This window comes from Chaetodon trifascialis, chromosome 16, assembly GCF_039877785.1.
Source record: "Chaetodon trifascialis isolate fChaTrf1 chromosome 16, fChaTrf1.hap1, whole genome shotgun sequence".
Lineage (NCBI taxonomy): Eukaryota > Metazoa > Chordata > Actinopteri > Chaetodontiformes > Chaetodontidae > Chaetodon > Chaetodon trifascialis.
The window spans coordinates 18,585,614-18,602,766 of NC_092071.1; the positions used below are offsets into that span (position 1 = coordinate 18,585,614).

The following is a 17,153-nucleotide window of genomic DNA, read 5'->3' on the forward strand; positions in this document are numbered from 1 at the left end:
TAAAATGCTGGAAATAGGGGGCAGCATCCACCACAACGCAAATATTGGCAGGGACTGAGCCACAAGGACTTGCCAGTGCAACTAATGTAAACATGGAGGGAATATAGAGTGGAGGGGAAAAGAGGAGCTGTGAAAATAGACTGGGATAGTGTTGAAGTGGAAGTGGTTGAGTAAATAGACCAAACACACTTTAAAGACAAAGAGGAAAAAGAAGAAGAAGAAGGTGTGGACGCTGAGAGAAGGAAACAAACAGAGCGGATGCTCGAGAGGGGGAGCGAGCTGAGGTTGCCATTTTAGAGGTACGCACGTTTGAACATTAATTAAAAGTTATCCACTGATGAATTGCCCTGTGATGAATTGTTTCCCTTACCATAAAAACTGTGTATGCATCCCAGAGGGACAGAGGCAGGCCACTAAATCTGTCACCCATGTTTTTCATGCTCTCTGCTTTTGACAGTAATGAGCCAGGCCAGTATGATTGGCTGCTCAGCGGCTGATTAAAAGTAGTTTCCTCTAATACATGGATTTACTTTGACATTTCTTTCGCAGGAAAACCTAATGACTTCACAACAGTGATGAAAGTAATTATTTTCATTTGCAGTTTATTTCTGAATTGTTCTTTTGATTGTTAAATGAATTGTTTCGTCTTCAAAATGTTAACAAATTATGAAAAATGGCCATTGCTGGTTCTGGAGACCAACGTGACGTGTTAGCATAACATGGCGTGTGTTCATGTTTAGAAGTTAGATTTTAGAGATATTAGATATTAAACTCATGTCACATACGTTAGCATATTTATTTTTGCCCAAACCCTGATCTTTTCCTAAAAAGTAGTAGTAGTAGTAGTTTTGCTGCCTAAATCTCTGAATCTAACAAAACTGCATGTGACGTTAACCACGTGTTAAAAAGGTTTTCTGTCCCATACAGATGCTTAAGGGCACCGTGTGTGCCTGTATGTATTTGTCGACCTGGCCATGAGGCCAGGCTGCAATGTCAGGATTTGAAGCTTTTCATTATTTTAGACAATAATAAACTGAATATCTTTAGACTATTGGACGGAAAAAAACAGACATTCAAAGATGTCACCTTGGACTGTGAGAAATTCTTTCCATTATTTTCTGACATTTTATAGACAAGACAATTAATCAGCTAATCAAGAAAATCACTGGTAGATTCATCAATAATGACATAATTAGGAGTGCAACCTTACAACTGACATATCAATTAATCAACTATTTGTTCTATCTTCTTTATAAAGTCTTTGCTAGAGACACAGATGACCTGAGAAGTCCCTTTTTCCTCAAAGAACTTTGAATGCAACACACATTTAAAGCAAAATCAAATAATAACCAAAGTAAGCATTTATTAAATTGTACTGACAGCGAAACTGTTTATCTCTCTCATGTGAAATACTTTGTCATGCAAACATGTGATCTGCCCGCATCCCAACATTCATGAATATACTTCACCAAAGGAGGCACACTCAGAAATGCACAAGGCGAGACAATCATGCATGTCGCCAACGTGCAAAAGCAAGCCGCATTGAGGCTGTTTTATGACGCGAAGTGGGAGACAAATTGCAGAGTTGCAGGCCGAAATGGTTCATGGCCTCGGCTGAGTCTGATAAATTCTGTCCGCTGTGCTCCACTAATCAAGGCAGCCTGTCACTGACACGCCCCTCTTCCCCAGAGAGCCGACGATCACGCTCCTGATCTCAGGGCAGCTGCTGGCCGACCCCAAGCGATGCACACATGCAGACACACCCATGCAGACCCCTCCATGCACTCAGACGTGTGCTCTTTATGCATGAATTCCCTGATTGTCAGACGGATCACAATCAAAATACAGTTCGAGTTTCCTCTGCTTCTCTCTCTGCGAACGGAACAAAAAAGAATCCTTTTTTGTGCCCCTTGTGTGTTTTTGTGACTCGCAGGAAGCCAGAAGATGCACACTACAGCACAAAAATTTCCATATCTATCATTCTTAATCGTTTCTCTATTCCACCCCATCCCACACATACACACAAACACACTCTGTGCACTCGTTTGTACGCTGTATCAGTGTAATTGATGCAATGACTGGAAATAAACAGGCAATTTACGTGCTGGACACCTCACTGCTCTCTCTCTCCCTTCTCTCTCTACTGCCGTCTCTCCCACCTCTGTTTCCTCTTTGTCCACTCACACACAAAGTCACACATACATTGTGGACGATCTCACGATTGAACAAGGTGGAATAAGGGACAAGGTCAACATGCTGGAGGGAGAAAAACGTGTGAGACTGAGAGGAAATTAGGCAGGATAAGAATAGAGAGGGACAGAGGGCATGCAGAAAACAAAGACTAATCTCACAGATGACTCATGTCTGGATGGCCTGTTTAATAACAAATTTACAGCCGCACGAGAGAGAGAGAAACAGAGCACTGTATTTTTTGACTATTTTCAGTTTTGGCTGCTTTGACCACAATGCTTGTTCATCCTTGTCATTCGCAGGCCTGCAGCTCACAGGAGGTGCAGTTCAGCAAGCGCTTTCACCTTCCAAAATGTTTCCTCTAAAAAGTCTTCCCTGCTTGCGTGTTGGGTCGCCCTCACTCGACCACTCAGCTGAGCGGACAATGTTCCAACCTCTCCTGCCTGCAGCGAGCTCAGACTAAAAAAAGACAGAAATAGCCCAGGCTGATCCAAAAGGCCACGCCAATCTGACCAGGCTGCAGTGGAAAACAACAGACTTTATCTTTTGGCCATTCTGAAGATCCCTCATGTGTGCATTCACATGCTCCACTGTCTAAGTACATTATCTGTGTGTGTGTGCATCTGTATGCTGACCTGTAACAGCGCTAATAACTAAAAAGCTACATGTCAAAATGTGTACTTGCTTGTCTTATTCTCCACATGTATGTGGCAGCATTAATCTGATCCCACTTGGTCCTGTTAGCATCAGTTGGGAACAGTCACATGAATTTTAAAAGGCTGCAGCCAGTTCTGTATGCTACAGAGTTCATAATAAACAAGGTCTAATAATTTAATGGGTGTGCATGTTGACATGTCCCATGGGCTGCCATACCGTCTGTACATGAGGCAATAGGAAAAGAAAGTCGAGCATAAAATGATAGAGCAGGACTTGACGAATGGAAAATGGCAGAACACGAGGAAAAGAACAGAAGGTGCAGTTTCCTTCGCCTTCTTGACGTTTCTTCCATTCCTAATGGAAAAAGAGCCTCAAGAGTATCCTCAGATGGCCCCAGGGACCAAGATGAGCTTCAAAAAACACAGTTTTATGTGCTCATGCAGTCAAAATCGAATCTAAATTCAAAATAACCATGTGCAACATTTCCATTTTGAAAACAAAAGTGTGAGACATTTGAGGTGTTTCTGTTACTGTTTGCTCAGTTTGGGTGGTCAGATTCACACGGTGGAGTGGCTTCTTGAAGGGGTCAGTGAGCATGCATCTATCTATAGAGTGATAATGCCAATCATCTCCAGTGGCAGTGACTGAATCATAAGGATTCTATATTTTTTCCAGCCCCCCAGGCAGCTCAACTGGGTTTTATCTCTATCACTGAAACTGTTGCTCTCCATATAACAAGCATTAAGAAGTTCCTGCTGGAAGAAAAGCTCTATGTGACCTTTGACCGCAGCACTGCCGCTCAGCCATCATTTCAGGACTGATGACACTTGCTCTCCTGTTAAGAAAAATACAGTTGACATCTTTCAAACCGCACGCCCTTGACTCTACGTGAAGCCCACAGCGCAACTCAACCTTGACTTGTGTCCGGACATCACACCGACGACATTTTACAGAACTGAATGAACATTCACTTCATTCAAACCATCAGTTGTGTCAGCGCACCCATGTTCTCGCAGTAATATGCTGTAATAGTATGACATGTAGGGGTATTTAGCAACACTTCATTCATCTCAAATGTACTTTAACAACTGCTGATTAACTGCAAACCAATACAACAGTGACATATTATCACCTTTTACTGATCTGGCAAACAGTTAGGTATTCCCACATCCAGCAGTCATGGAGGGACATTAGAATAAGTAGTGTTTGCCACCTGATGAGTTTAAGTCCAATATTCACTCTCCTCTGCTATGTTTTCATCTCCACTAACTCTTAAGTGCAAAATCTGGCTGCTAAATGTTCCACTATGTTGACCAGCTCGTCTCTGTATCTGCTGCTCGGCAGGTACTGCACCACAGGCTTTTAGAGCTTTTTCACTAAAACAATGGCCAATAACAACAGCATGAGAACAGTGAGGCTCAGACTTAAATGTCTCAACGACTATTAGATGGACTGCCATAAAATCTGCTTCAGACATTTCCCTCAATATGAACTGTGAATAATTTTAGCGATCAACAAACTTTTCATCGAGTGCCGTCATCAGGCCAATATGTCTGATTTGTCCAGTGCTTGGGTTCCGCTTTGGCCTCAGCTCTGCTTTGTGTTTATTGCCAAATAGCAAATGTTAGCATGCTAACACGCTCAGCTAAGATGGTTGAAATGGTAAACACTATATCTGCTAAACACCTGCATGTTAGCATTGTCATTATGAGCATATTATAATGGTAATGTTAGCATTTAGCTCAAAGTACAAGCTCACAGAGCTGGCAGCATGGCTGTAGACTCTTGGTAGAAATTAATGGAAAAAACAAGGGTTGCGTGAAAAGAGGGAGAAACATTCAAACGTGTTAAATTCAACAGCAGACAGAATTTGTAGTTTTGTGTCTAAATTTAGCAAAAACACTGATATGGTGCTACAGTATGGATGATGATACAAATGATAGAAATTCTTGTCATAGCATCATTTTCTCTCACTGCCTTCCCATTTCTTATTTTGGTTGTATGTTTTCTTCACTATGTTCTTTCTATCCCACTGAAATCTCACCTTCCTGCTTCTCTTCCTGACGTGCATGCTCACTCTCCCTTGAAAGACTTCACTTCATGATGGCAGCATTATCACCGCAACCTCCTGACAAACAAACCCCCACTCATACAACAAAGCACACTGACGCACACACACACACACGCACACACACTGCGTAGGCTCTCTGCAGTGCCTCTACCTCATTGACCACAGTATAATACTTCATTAGCTATATAGCAGATTTTACCGTTCTAAGTGAGATTAGCTTCCTTTGTCTCCTTTTAGCCTCTGAAAAGCTTCCTCCCATAAACCTTCACTCCAGTCAAAGGCAATAACCTCAATGTCAAGAAATTTTATGTTTTCCTGGCATTTTTTTTTTTATTTTCAATTCATTCCTTGATTCTCAGAGTGTATGGTCTGGAAGAGATCCACGGCCATATGACTGATTGTGACTCTGAAAACAGTGACACTGTAAAAATACACATGAAGGACTCCCAGAGGACCAAATGCTTCTGTTTATTAGTTAGAAAATAGAGAAACCAGATACTTGTATAAAAAGGTATGATGCAATTTTCTAAAAAGCTCATAAATCATAAAATGTGCTGTAATGTGTTTATATATTTAACAACTCTCCTCTGTAATATTAAACATCCACAGTATTAACAATCAAACTGCTTAAGGCTGTTCCATAAAGGGCAGCCATTTGTCTTTCTGTGCAGAGGAAAGTTAAAAAATTCAGGAGGCAGACCAGGGCCACAGAACTCCATTTTCAACCTTCTGAGAAATTTTCAGCGCAATTGATCATCGCACTTCATTTCACAAAGCACAAAGCCTGAAGCACAGAGAGAGGACTGCTCAGTGGCAGGAGGAGGGAAGGAAATCAAAAACAGTAAACCTGTCCATCTGGGCCCCGTCTGTGTGGGCTGGTGGTTATTGCACCCTGACAGGGTGTCCACACTGCGAGCGGCTGATGTGTCGCTGTAATCTGACCTAGTGGGGGCGGTGCAACAGATTGCTCTGATTGCTTCTATGTTCTGGGCTCGCACAGCTACAAAGTTTAGAACGGGCAAATTATTAATGTTTTTGCTGCTTTGCCATAGCAATTACCATAGCTGACTGCACACAAGCCTAAATGGGAAGCATTAATCTGAAACTGTGAGAGGATATTTCCACCTTTATAAAACAGGAAATGATAACATGTGAAGCCTATGTGTCCGACAGGCAAGGTTTGAGGCAACGTCTATAAAACATGATACTTGTATGTACAATGTTAAGTGGTCAGGCAGCAGGGCAGTTACACGCTTATATTCGCTACAGTGAGCTAACATTGTGTTTCTCTATAACATCTATATATCCATGACTAAATGAACAGAGAGCAATGTTAAAAAACAAACATCAAAATAATCTGCTTCATCATAGCCGTGTGGCTGTGGGTGTCAGAGTTAACTGACAGCAACCGAATAACATCTGAACCAGATTCTAATTCAAATATTATTTATGACACAGAGCAACAAATGTCCCCAGCTGGACTCGAAGTGAGCGACATGGTCAGCGTCTCAAAGGCCTGGATCTGCAGGATGCTCTGCATGCATTTATTTCTGCAGCTATAGAGACACTACCAGCAACTTCTCGGCCATTTTTCACACATTGATCACAGATTGAAATCACAGCAATATTCAGATCGGTTTGGCTGCTGGCCAGCCGTTTCCAGCTCTTCACACTGCCAGAGTTCTGGTAGCATGTTGATGGTGCTGCTGAGCGTCTGAACATGGCACAGTGATACACAAATGTTCCATTTTGTCTTATACGTTTTCATCTTTTAATTTTGGACTGATTCCATTCTCCTTGCAGTATGAGAGCAGCGTCCTGTTTGTGAGCCATTTCACTGAGCCTCCCTTGATGGTTTGTGAATTATTCATCTAAACATGATTGACCGGGGGATTGAATTACAGGACTGATTGATCATTGGGCTCGTAAAAAGGAATCCCAATGACCACTGAAACCTAAGTGTGACTTAAATGACTGAAGGGCAGAGCAGCCTCAGCAGGCCAACATGCTCAACCAGCGCAGGCAGGAAACTCATCACTCTGGTTCTGGTTCACAACAGCCCTCATTCTTATTACTTTCTCTGTAAAAAACATGTATGTGGTGGATAGATTTTTAGTGAAATGCAAAGACAGATGATGTCATCTGTGGTGTAACGGCTCTGTGGTAACTGCCCTGTTTGTTTTGTTAATTATACAAATGCCTCAGCTGTTGTTGTAGTAATGGTAGTAATCAGTGTTAGAATGCTGGATGCTAACACCTTAAATGGTGCTAATAGCGAGAGCAACATTCACACAGATATCAGATTTATATAGAGACGTCTGTGAGCTGACGTGTTTCCAGGAGATTATTGTTGCTGCTTCTGTCTCAGCCTCTGATTCTCTCTGTGTGTCTGTCTCCCCCATCAAAGCAAAACAACAAATCTCTGTATCCCTGATTTTTCATTACTGCCTGTCTTGCTTTATCCCTTAAGGTTCAAGTCTGAGCCTTGTGTTTTGTCTATTTCCTTTTTCTATTTCATGTATTTCTGTGCTGCATGAACTGCTGGACATGCCCTCCTTCTGCACTGGAATAATCCCAGATTATACATAGATATTGAGTGTGTGTATGTGTGTATATCGTTACATGGCGCACATCTTGTTTTCTTTTTGCTCTCTTTGTATGTTTTATCTAATCTTGTAATTTCCTCTTTGCAATCAGTGACCTCTGTGTCTCCATAAATTGTTGTTAAATTCAGCAATCCAGCCCCCAGAAAACACTAATCAGATCCTGGACTTCCAGAGCTGCTGTTCAGTCTACATCAACCAGAGGAACTGACCCAAATGTCACTTCCCATTTAGAGTGAGGGAAGGGGGGAAAAGCTGCCTGCCATTGGGGAACACGTGAAAATTACAAATTGTGGAAATTATGAAAGAATAATCATGATAACTGCTGTTCCTACTTCAAGCCTGCCCCTCCTGTTCTACACCACTTAACAGTCAGAATATCACATATTCAAGACTCAGCTCTGCTGTATGTAGTGTGAAGCTGAACATTTATATATGTGTGTGAACGTTTTCGCACAGGGGGGAGCGGGACTGCACTCGCTGTTTGTATAATAAAAGGTGCTGTTTGCATATTGCAGAGTCATTACAGGAGATGTCTTCCTTTTGCTCTGTGCTATGAAGCTCCTGAATTTAAAGGCAAAGCACTGGCCTCTTTTTTTTTTTTTTTTTTTTTTAAGGAGAAAGAAAAAGGGAGGAAAAAAGCCCCATGAGCAACAAAGCAGAACTTAATTATTGCTGGAGTCAAAACAAAAAAGGAACTAATCATAGTAGCCTTCCAGAAGCAATGAGTACAAACATCTTAATCATAAGATGTTAACATACAGTGAATGGATTTTAGGATTCTGCTCTGTCTTCATCTTTATATTTAGAAGGAAATCGAGTGAAAATTAAAATCTGCCCTGATACATGCTGCTGCTTTCAACGGCTGATTTTATTTTACGGCCTGTGTGGCCTCTGCCTTGAGTCTGTCCCACTGGATTCATTTACAGGCCTTCTGTGAACGTACTGTTGCATGTTGTAATGGCCACAAAGCTCTGTGGGCAGCACGGAGTGTAATGTGTGCTGCATGTGTTTAGGCTGTCCAAAAAGGAGCAGCAATAGGAGACACAGAGCTACAGCACGCATGAGTCAGTCACGTTCAAATGTGTATTTTCTCAAGTCAGTTGGCAAATATCTGCACTTGGGTTGGCATGCCCACTGTACCCTACTGGCTGCCAGCTGTCACTCAGGAAGACGGAAAGATGGAGGATAGAGAACAAGGGGGAGGGAGGGGAGGTGGGGGAGAATGGGAGGGGGGATAAAGGGAGTGGTGGTGATGATGTGAGGACATGAGCCCCGAGGCTTTCTTTCTCTCTTGTGTCTCATTTGTCTCTCTGATGATAACAAAAAACATGGCAGCTCGAAAGAAGAGAGGTCGACATCAGTGAAAAAAAAGGGAGAAAACAATGCTGAAGGAAAAGAAAGAGTGAGCGAGCCAGATATGGAGATGAATGACAAACCGTTTGTCATGTTTATGGCAAAAAATGACTAAGTATGCAGGCTGCAACATTCAACATTGATTCTTAACGCATTAGTCCAAATGAGTGCACCCTGGGGTTTGCCACGGCATTAACAATACAAAACAATGTGGCATTTTATGCATATTTTAATGCAGACTGTGCACAAAAATACAAAGTCATCAAGGTGAGTGGAAAATGTGATGGGAAAGGTCGCTCCTTGATGGCAGATTGGCTGCATGTTGGTTGGTGAGCTAGTAAATGGAATCATTCGGATTTTTAGAGGTGCGGTGCTGATCCCTTTAGGATCCAAGCACAAGTAAACTACAACTAGAACAAAACAGCAGGAAAATGAACCGCCCATCTTTAAGAAAAGCTAGTTTTCTACTGTATGATGAATGACGACTGTCGTGAACCCCTAATGGAGCCTGCTGCACTAACAACACACCGAACAAAATGTGATGTCATGACTTCTCTCTCTGACTTTGGGACCATCAATCAACCAACAGTCACAGTTACGCTGCACAGAGAGAATTTCAGCTTAGTGCAAAAAAGTGTCAGCAGCATGTGCGCCGACATTCGGGTTGAAAATACTGTACATCAGCACCTACTGTACACTGGTTTTGACATGTACTTATTTGATGTTCTTTCACTGCTGCAGATTTGCAGATTAATAGATTTCTTAAAGCCTTTCATGTTACACAACTAGGCGAGACACATGCAGATACAACTTGCTCATATTCCACCTCATGGGAAATATTAATATTTAATATCTTTGGCCCATACACTGGTTTACAACTGGGCAGCAATCTGCAGCCCGGGTGGTTCTGACAGCTTTTGAATTTGTGTGTATATTTTGTCAACAAATGTCAGATACAGCTCTATTACCATCATACTAAACTCAGCACGAATGCTTAGGCTTTTCATAAGGAACTCATTTCTGTGATTTACAGAGTACAACAGGTTTGACAGATCACTAAATCATTAGAAGACACATTCAGGACTTCAAGCTAGATTTAAACAGTTTAGTATTTACAAAAGTCGATACCCTCGGGCCCAAGAAAGTCTCATTTACAGCCTCAACGTTAAGAAAGGAGAACTCACACTTAACTGCAGGTCTTCTGCATTTCACACTTCAAAATCTCTCCTCTTTTTAAATGTCTCTTTTAAATTACAATTGCTGTTGTGATTTTCCAGATCATTCATGCAAATAATAATTATCAGCATGTTCACCTTAACTCCAGGCCCCAAACTCTGGCAGTCTCTGCTGTGGCACACAATAAGGTTTATTAGAGTAACACCATCTGTATCTTGTGTACTTGTATATTTTTATTTTGACCTCTTTATGCCACTGTGCCTGCTTTTTGTAACCTGCTTGCTGTAACGACTAAATTTCCCCAGTGTGGGATCAATAAAGTCCTATCTTATCTTATCTTATCTTATCTTATCTTATCTTATCTTATCTTATCTTATATGAACAATATTTCATAAATCGATCCAGCGTGAATGTGTACTTAAATAAAACATATTTTCAAGGTTGCATATTGCTATTATAGTCAGATAAACAGTATTTGTACACACAGCAGTTGTGTTCCACATTGTATTAAAGTGGTTATGAGCTACGTGTTATTTAAAAGATGTCGGGGTGGACTCAACTGGTGTTTCTAAGGGCAAAAAGCTCGAAGAAAGCGTAGGATGCAGTAAATTATGTTTGCATGCCAGGAGAACACATTTCCAATGGGAAGACTGGGCTTCAATAAGCAGGCAGAAGGTTTGATTTTTTTTCATTACTGCATTGAATATGATCAACGCCACATCTCCTGCATCTATGTACCCAGAGAGTGTTCGTAAAATGAAGGACAAATGAAAATTGAGTGAGGACGGAGTTTGCTTTTTCAGGCTCTCAACATGGCAGTGCAGTGTATGAAGGAGGAAATGATATTGCCTGTGGTAGAACAACACAGGCTCTTTTGAGACAGAAGAATTGCGATTTTATTCCAGCTCAGTACACTCTCACAAGCAGCTTCAAGCTATTGATGTCTGTTCCCACAACTATTGTTATTCAGCATTCAATTCAGGGGCTACAGGACATCATTTTTAAAAGTAAAGCCATATATTGGACAACATCAATGCGATGATGACCCCTCATCGCCACACAGCTTTCATCTTCTGTACATCTACAGTATGGATGAACTGGTCACTCTGCTCGCACAGCCGAAGTAAAACAAGTCAGTTACTCGCAGTGTTAAAGCAGCTTTCTGTTTCGGAGGCTGAGACGTCTGGAGTTTGTTCTTCTGTGAAAATGGCAGACATTCAAAATATTCAGAGAGCCTAAATTAATGCAGGAAGCCAGGTTTCTTTAACCTCAACCCACAGTTAATGGTTGTATCAGCACCACAGCTGATGTAAGATGTGTGCTGCACACACAGCAAGACTGAAGCGTGGCAGGGGAGGGAGAGCGGTTCCTGTTCAGTCTTTTTAGTGATATCAAGGGAATGTCGATCTCTTATCTTTGCACCTGCATTGGCTTTAGACCTCTCAATTTCTTTTGCATGTTGACAAAAGCCTGTGATCTGACAAGCAGGATCTATAGGAGAGTGTACGCAGTGCAGGACTGCCTGTTGACAGCAGGTTCAACACTGGTGGATACCAACCAGATGAACTCAAGTGCGACTTGAAGGAGCATCAGCCCCAGTGAACGCCATGCGTCGTGTAAGGGGTAATAACTTGTGATCATTATGGTCTATTTGTTTGTTTTCAGCGCTTGACTGGAAACATGTAATGCAAAAAGACATGTTTGAATGTTCATTTCATGCATCATCACACCTGAAAATACTTATTTGTTTGTTTGTTTTTTTGTTAGGTGACTGTTAAATGACCTGCTAGCTTGCAGATAAAACCAATATATAGAGGAGGTGAGTGTGATTGCGTTTGCTGTTGTACAAAAAATTTGTAATTTTTACCAAACCCCCATCACGCAAATTACCTTGAACAAAACGTGTCTTACAGTGAAGCCTACATACTATTATACTATTTAAAACTTAACACTTATAATATTGATTGATTGGTATATCATATTTTGTGCTAATTTGTAATCAGCATTACCATAATCAACAGCAATTAAGGAACAATTGGAAATGTTTTCACATCCATTTGTATTTTATTTGCCTTGGAAGGATTTTGTTTTGGAGTGCATGTGCTGATATCGCCATTCCCACACTGCCAAATAAACAGCACTCATAAAACTCAAGCGTCTGCTGCACAGGATGGCAGGAAGTTTACAATAAATGTCTGGATAAATCCATGAAAGACAGGGTTGCCAACTCCTCTCCAATGAAATACACTAATGGCTGCTGAAAAAGTCACACAAAGAAGATGATGCGATACCTCAATTTACATGTAAATTAAGTTTGTAGATGTTTATCGTCAGAATGAAAGAATTTACAACGTGAAAAAGACAAAGGTGGATGTTGTGAGAATAGAGCTAAAACTGGGCTATGGAGATGCATTTTCTCCATTAGCTGACGGTGAGAGACACATCCTGACACCAGCTGCCCCTCTCTGGTCTCCCAGCCAGCTGACTAACACTGATCCAATGAATCTCAGTTTTGTCAGCAGTAGTTCAACGTGCTGTTTACCCTGGAAATGTACGACTAATTAATTTGTGGTCATGGCCAAAGATAGAGGCTGTCCAGCTCAGCGCAGGCCTGTGGCAAGGGTACAAGACCAAAGGCTCTGCTGGTTCCAGAAAGCCCTCCCTTTCCTTCCCTTCCCTTCCCTTCCTCCCTTCTAATGCTTTCACTGGAGAAGAGAGGGACTGTGTTTCTGTTCTTGCTGCTGCGAAAGGCAAGCGGCTCAAGAACGGCTTTCATTAAAACAGCGAAAACTGTTGGATGCAAAATCCATTTAAAAATGAAAAAATCCTTAGAAACTGTCCTGTCTGTATGCCCACAGAGATTTTGCAGAAATCTGATTTCTCTTTTTTTCCCCAGAGCAGATATTCGCACGTCTAACTTTCTCAAATGCAGGTGCTTATCATTTCAGTCTTGAGAAAAGAAATTAGAAATTAGATCTGTAAAAGAAAGGTCATTAGAAGGCCACAACTTTCTTGAAAGGCAGACGTATTGCTCAAGTCAGTGCTTTTATTATAAAAGATGAATTATTTTTCATACACACTTTAACATTCCACCAGTTTTCCCTCCTATGCAATCATAAGAGCACTTATAATGTGTTCCAACAGATAAATGTAGGCGTGATCTTCTTCAACAAATAGTCCTCTTAATACCTATCACTTCAATATATGCACATAAATTCTCCATTTTGTTACAGAGTAGTACTAATTGGTACTCATGCATCTCCTCAATCAGTGTTGTTTTAATGCTATGGCATTGAAAATAACATGGTGTGACTCTTGGAATGACTTACCTTGCAATTAACAATCAAAGTCAATGGACTCACTATAGGTGCTTTCCCGCAAAAATCAATCTGAACTTATTTACAAACTGTTTTAATCCTGTTTCTCAGTCCACCTCCAGTCTGTTCTGACAAGTTTCCACCTACTGCCCACTACAGACACTGCAAACCATCAATTTTTCAGCTGTAATGGCAACAATGGGTAGCGGGAAGGCTGTCATTCCTATAATGACTGTGCTGTCATGAATATAATGGCTATGCTGTTATGTTTTATAGACAGGAAGTTCACATATTCCCGCTGTGAGCAAGAAGTACTGTAGCTGAGGGCAGCTAGCTTTGCTGGGCTGAAATTGCACCATTTCTATTTGATGTTGTAAGGTTGTTTTGTGGCAGCAGTGAGCGGTGTGTAATGGTAAAAAAAGGGAAGAATGTGATGAGACAAATGTGTTACAGATATGTAGCCACCTGATCTCTGCGTTTGTGTGTCGTCTTTGATGCCACATTTTTCTTGGCTGTTTTGAACGATTTCACGATGAAACAGCCGCGCTGATGTCGTGTGACGAGTTGCAGCTAATCTGTCAGAGATCAGGACAACATGATGTGAACGTCAGTCAAACGTCAATAACATCAATACGTCAAATGTCAGTCAGTAATGTTACCTTGCATTGATACTGAAACAAGCAGTAATGATTTGGGACTGGCTTATCACCGGCAGCAGCACCACCAGTCTCTGATCTGCTACAGGTTGCCAAGTAAAGCACACTCACAGTGAGCTGGTCGTTACTCTAAAGTAAGCCCAATGGCAAGTGCAATAATGAAGGGTTCCCTGTACATTATCCTGCATATTACACTGCTGCTTACCAAAAACATTAATCATCTGACACAATATACTGATTTTAAATGTTTTTCTTGAATGCAACAAACTAATTAGCAAGGCTGCAGCCATTGAAAGGTTTGTAACTAGCATCCATGGCTACACCGTAAAGACCTGGACAGCTACATAAACAAATCCAACAGGGCTGCTGTACAGCCTCTGAGTCAATGTACAGCCTCTCCACATAAATCAGTATCCCCATGCTATAATCTATGAAACCTTCAAATCAACAAATATAAAGAAGTAACACTCCGAAAAAACACACAAGGAACCTTACATGACAAATACCCTTTACTATAATATGCCTACAAACAAATGGATTAGAAAACCACACTATTCAATAACCATGTTTAATGGCAGGACATCTAATAGCGCTGGGAAAAAGCTGCATTGTGCCTGAGCTAGTCATCCAATGGCAAATCTCAATTGCTTGCATATTTATTGATGTTCGATGAAGCCATGCAAATCAATTCAGCAACACTGTGCAGCATCAGCCTCGTAGTTACAGTGCAACAAGGGGGATTTCTTTTAAATGTGCGGGTAAGCCATAAGACTGAGCAATGTAATCAGCGAGGCCATTCACCATGACTGCCGTCATTACTGCCAGAAGCAGGCCTCAGTGCCAGCGAGTCAGAGGGTAGTCCATCCAAGAATATCTACTCCAACATTCGCAAGATGAATTCCTTTGGAGATGCCATCTGTTTGTCTAACGCCCGTGAGCCACGTGCACAGGTTAGATCAAGTTATTACAGCAGACGTGTCTCAAGCCACCTTATTCGTGTGAGTCCTCATCACTGTGGTTTGATCCACCTGGGTGAGGTGACCACAGATTTTCTCGTGTCATATCTACATTCACACAGTAGTATTTCATTGGAAATCTGGTTGGAACGCACTGTAGTGTACTTGGGTTGGTCAGTATCATCTATGAAGATCCTTTCATGGTCAGACACTAATGCTTGAAATCCGGTTTCCTTGGAGCTGTTCATAGAGCTCCTGGTATTACCAGGTTGGCCCGTGGCAAAGACAGAACATTTGCATGAGAGAGATTTTCGTAAAGATGACACATGACAACGTTCTGCAAAAGTATCCCAATTTGACTCATTCTGCTTATTAGCTGCATTATTTGCATTAGAATTCCAGATGAGCTCAGTGAGCGCATGAAGCCAGCTGTGGCCACAGGAGCACTTCCCTGACTGATCCTCTGAACTGCAATATTTCGTCTTCACGTGTTTAGGTTGAGTGCAGCTTGTGCTGATTTCAGCTTTAATGCACCCAACTGTTTGACCAACTTAATGATAATTTAATAGGCATGCATGGTGGGAGGCACTGCTGCAGGAGTACATGCAGGAATTCTGTCCACAAGTCAGATAAGTCACAGGGAACCTGGCAGTGGGGGTGGGGAATGTGGGCTTTCAGGTTACCCAGAACTCACCTTACCAACTTTACAGTCTTCATTAGACCCCAAACCAGAAGAGCAGGCTAGGATCTGAGTACATCCATACTGATGTTTGAAAGCATCCTTTTGGAAATAGACTGTCGTTCACCTAATTGTAACTAAAATGTAAACATTTGCTCCATTAAATACACATTACAAATGCAAACGTGTCAGTAACATCACAGCTTCCATTTTCATGCTTCAAAATTCTGTTTGTTTGTTTTTTTCTTTCTTTCTTTTTCTTGCATGAAGACCTGCACCAACCGCTGCCTAATTCCTGTAGCATGTTGTGTCTTGTCCTTTGTTTCAATTTAATATCCAGACTGGGCCTTCGGAACACAATCCACTGCTTATATGTGACAGCCAGCCATTCACTGAAACACGCATCCTCAATCAAAGTGGTGTGGCATTTGCAAAGAGGCGATTGCATTGTTTCACAGGCAGACCTCACTATCTTTTGAAGCGTGCCCCAAACACAAAACAAATATGTGTGAAATACTTGTTGGACAACGACGTGCCATGAAATACTGATGGGGTGATAATTTTTCAAATGTATGTAATTTTTTTTTTTTTTTTGGTCAGATCGGATGATGGAGAGCATATTGGCAGTCCGCGCACATCAATCAAGGCTCACCTACCGGATGGTACTTCGGATGCCACGCTTTCTCTCGGCTGTGTTTGATGCAAAGTCCCTCAGATTTGGCCGCCCTTTTCCCGCACGGGTCCTCCGGTGTCCTCCAGAAGCAGGTGTGACCACAATCTCGCCTTGTTGTATTCCCATATGTTGTCGCCAGCGCAATTATGAATGCTCCAGTTGATCGGTGACTGGATAGCCTGTGTGATCATGTGCTGCCAGCTCCTCTCTCTCTCTCTCTCTCTCTCTCTCTCTCTCTCTCTCTCTCTCTCTCCTCTCTGTAACTGCTCCCTCCGCCCGATTATCTCCCCGCTGCGGCACTGGCTACATGGTAATATGGAGAAATAAAACGTGCCTGACTCGCTGGCGAACTTGTGCGCCTTATTATGGCAATTAGTCGCCGGACCGGTCCGTGCTTGCTCATCCGTACACCTTTTGCAAAATCTGCTGCCTCTCAGCTATATCCGCTATTTGCGCGGAATAAATTGCCCCTGAGACGCTGAATCGTGTTTTATTTTCTGAAAGAGGAGAGGGAAAAAAAAAATCTCTCCAGTCTGCCGGCTGAGGCTGGAGAAGAGGAGCAGAGGAGAGAAAGACTGAGGCGTAAAAGGATGGAGAGGATTAAAGGAGAAAGAGGAGGAGGCTGGAACACATTTGTGAAAGCCTTTCCTCTGTATGTCATTTGAATAACAGTGAGACACGTTGCATATTTTCCATTTCTCTCTATCTCTCTGTCTCTCCTTCACCCAGCTGTTCCCTGTTTTTCACACTGATATGAACTTGGGCAAAACAAGCTGTACAAATCACTGATGAATATACTGCAAATGTAATCTATCTATC

The 17,153-nt window shown here is 41.9% G+C and overlaps 1 protein-coding gene across 2 annotated transcripts in view; it reads right to left on the reverse strand.

The window, feature by feature from the left end:
* Positions 1 to 16,759, reverse strand: part of LOC139344266 (leucine-rich repeat transmembrane protein FLRT1-like) — a 37,467-nt gene extending 20,708 nt beyond the window's left edge. The window contains exon 1 of one of the 2 annotated variants that reach the window (XM_070982249.1): positions 16,318 to 16,759. The gene's annotated coding sequence lies outside the window, so the exon portion shown is untranslated. The remainder of the gene's footprint in view (positions 1 to 16,317) is intronic. The other variant, XM_070982248.1, reaches the window with a different exon arrangement.
* Positions 16,760 to 17,153: the final 394 nt, after the last annotated feature.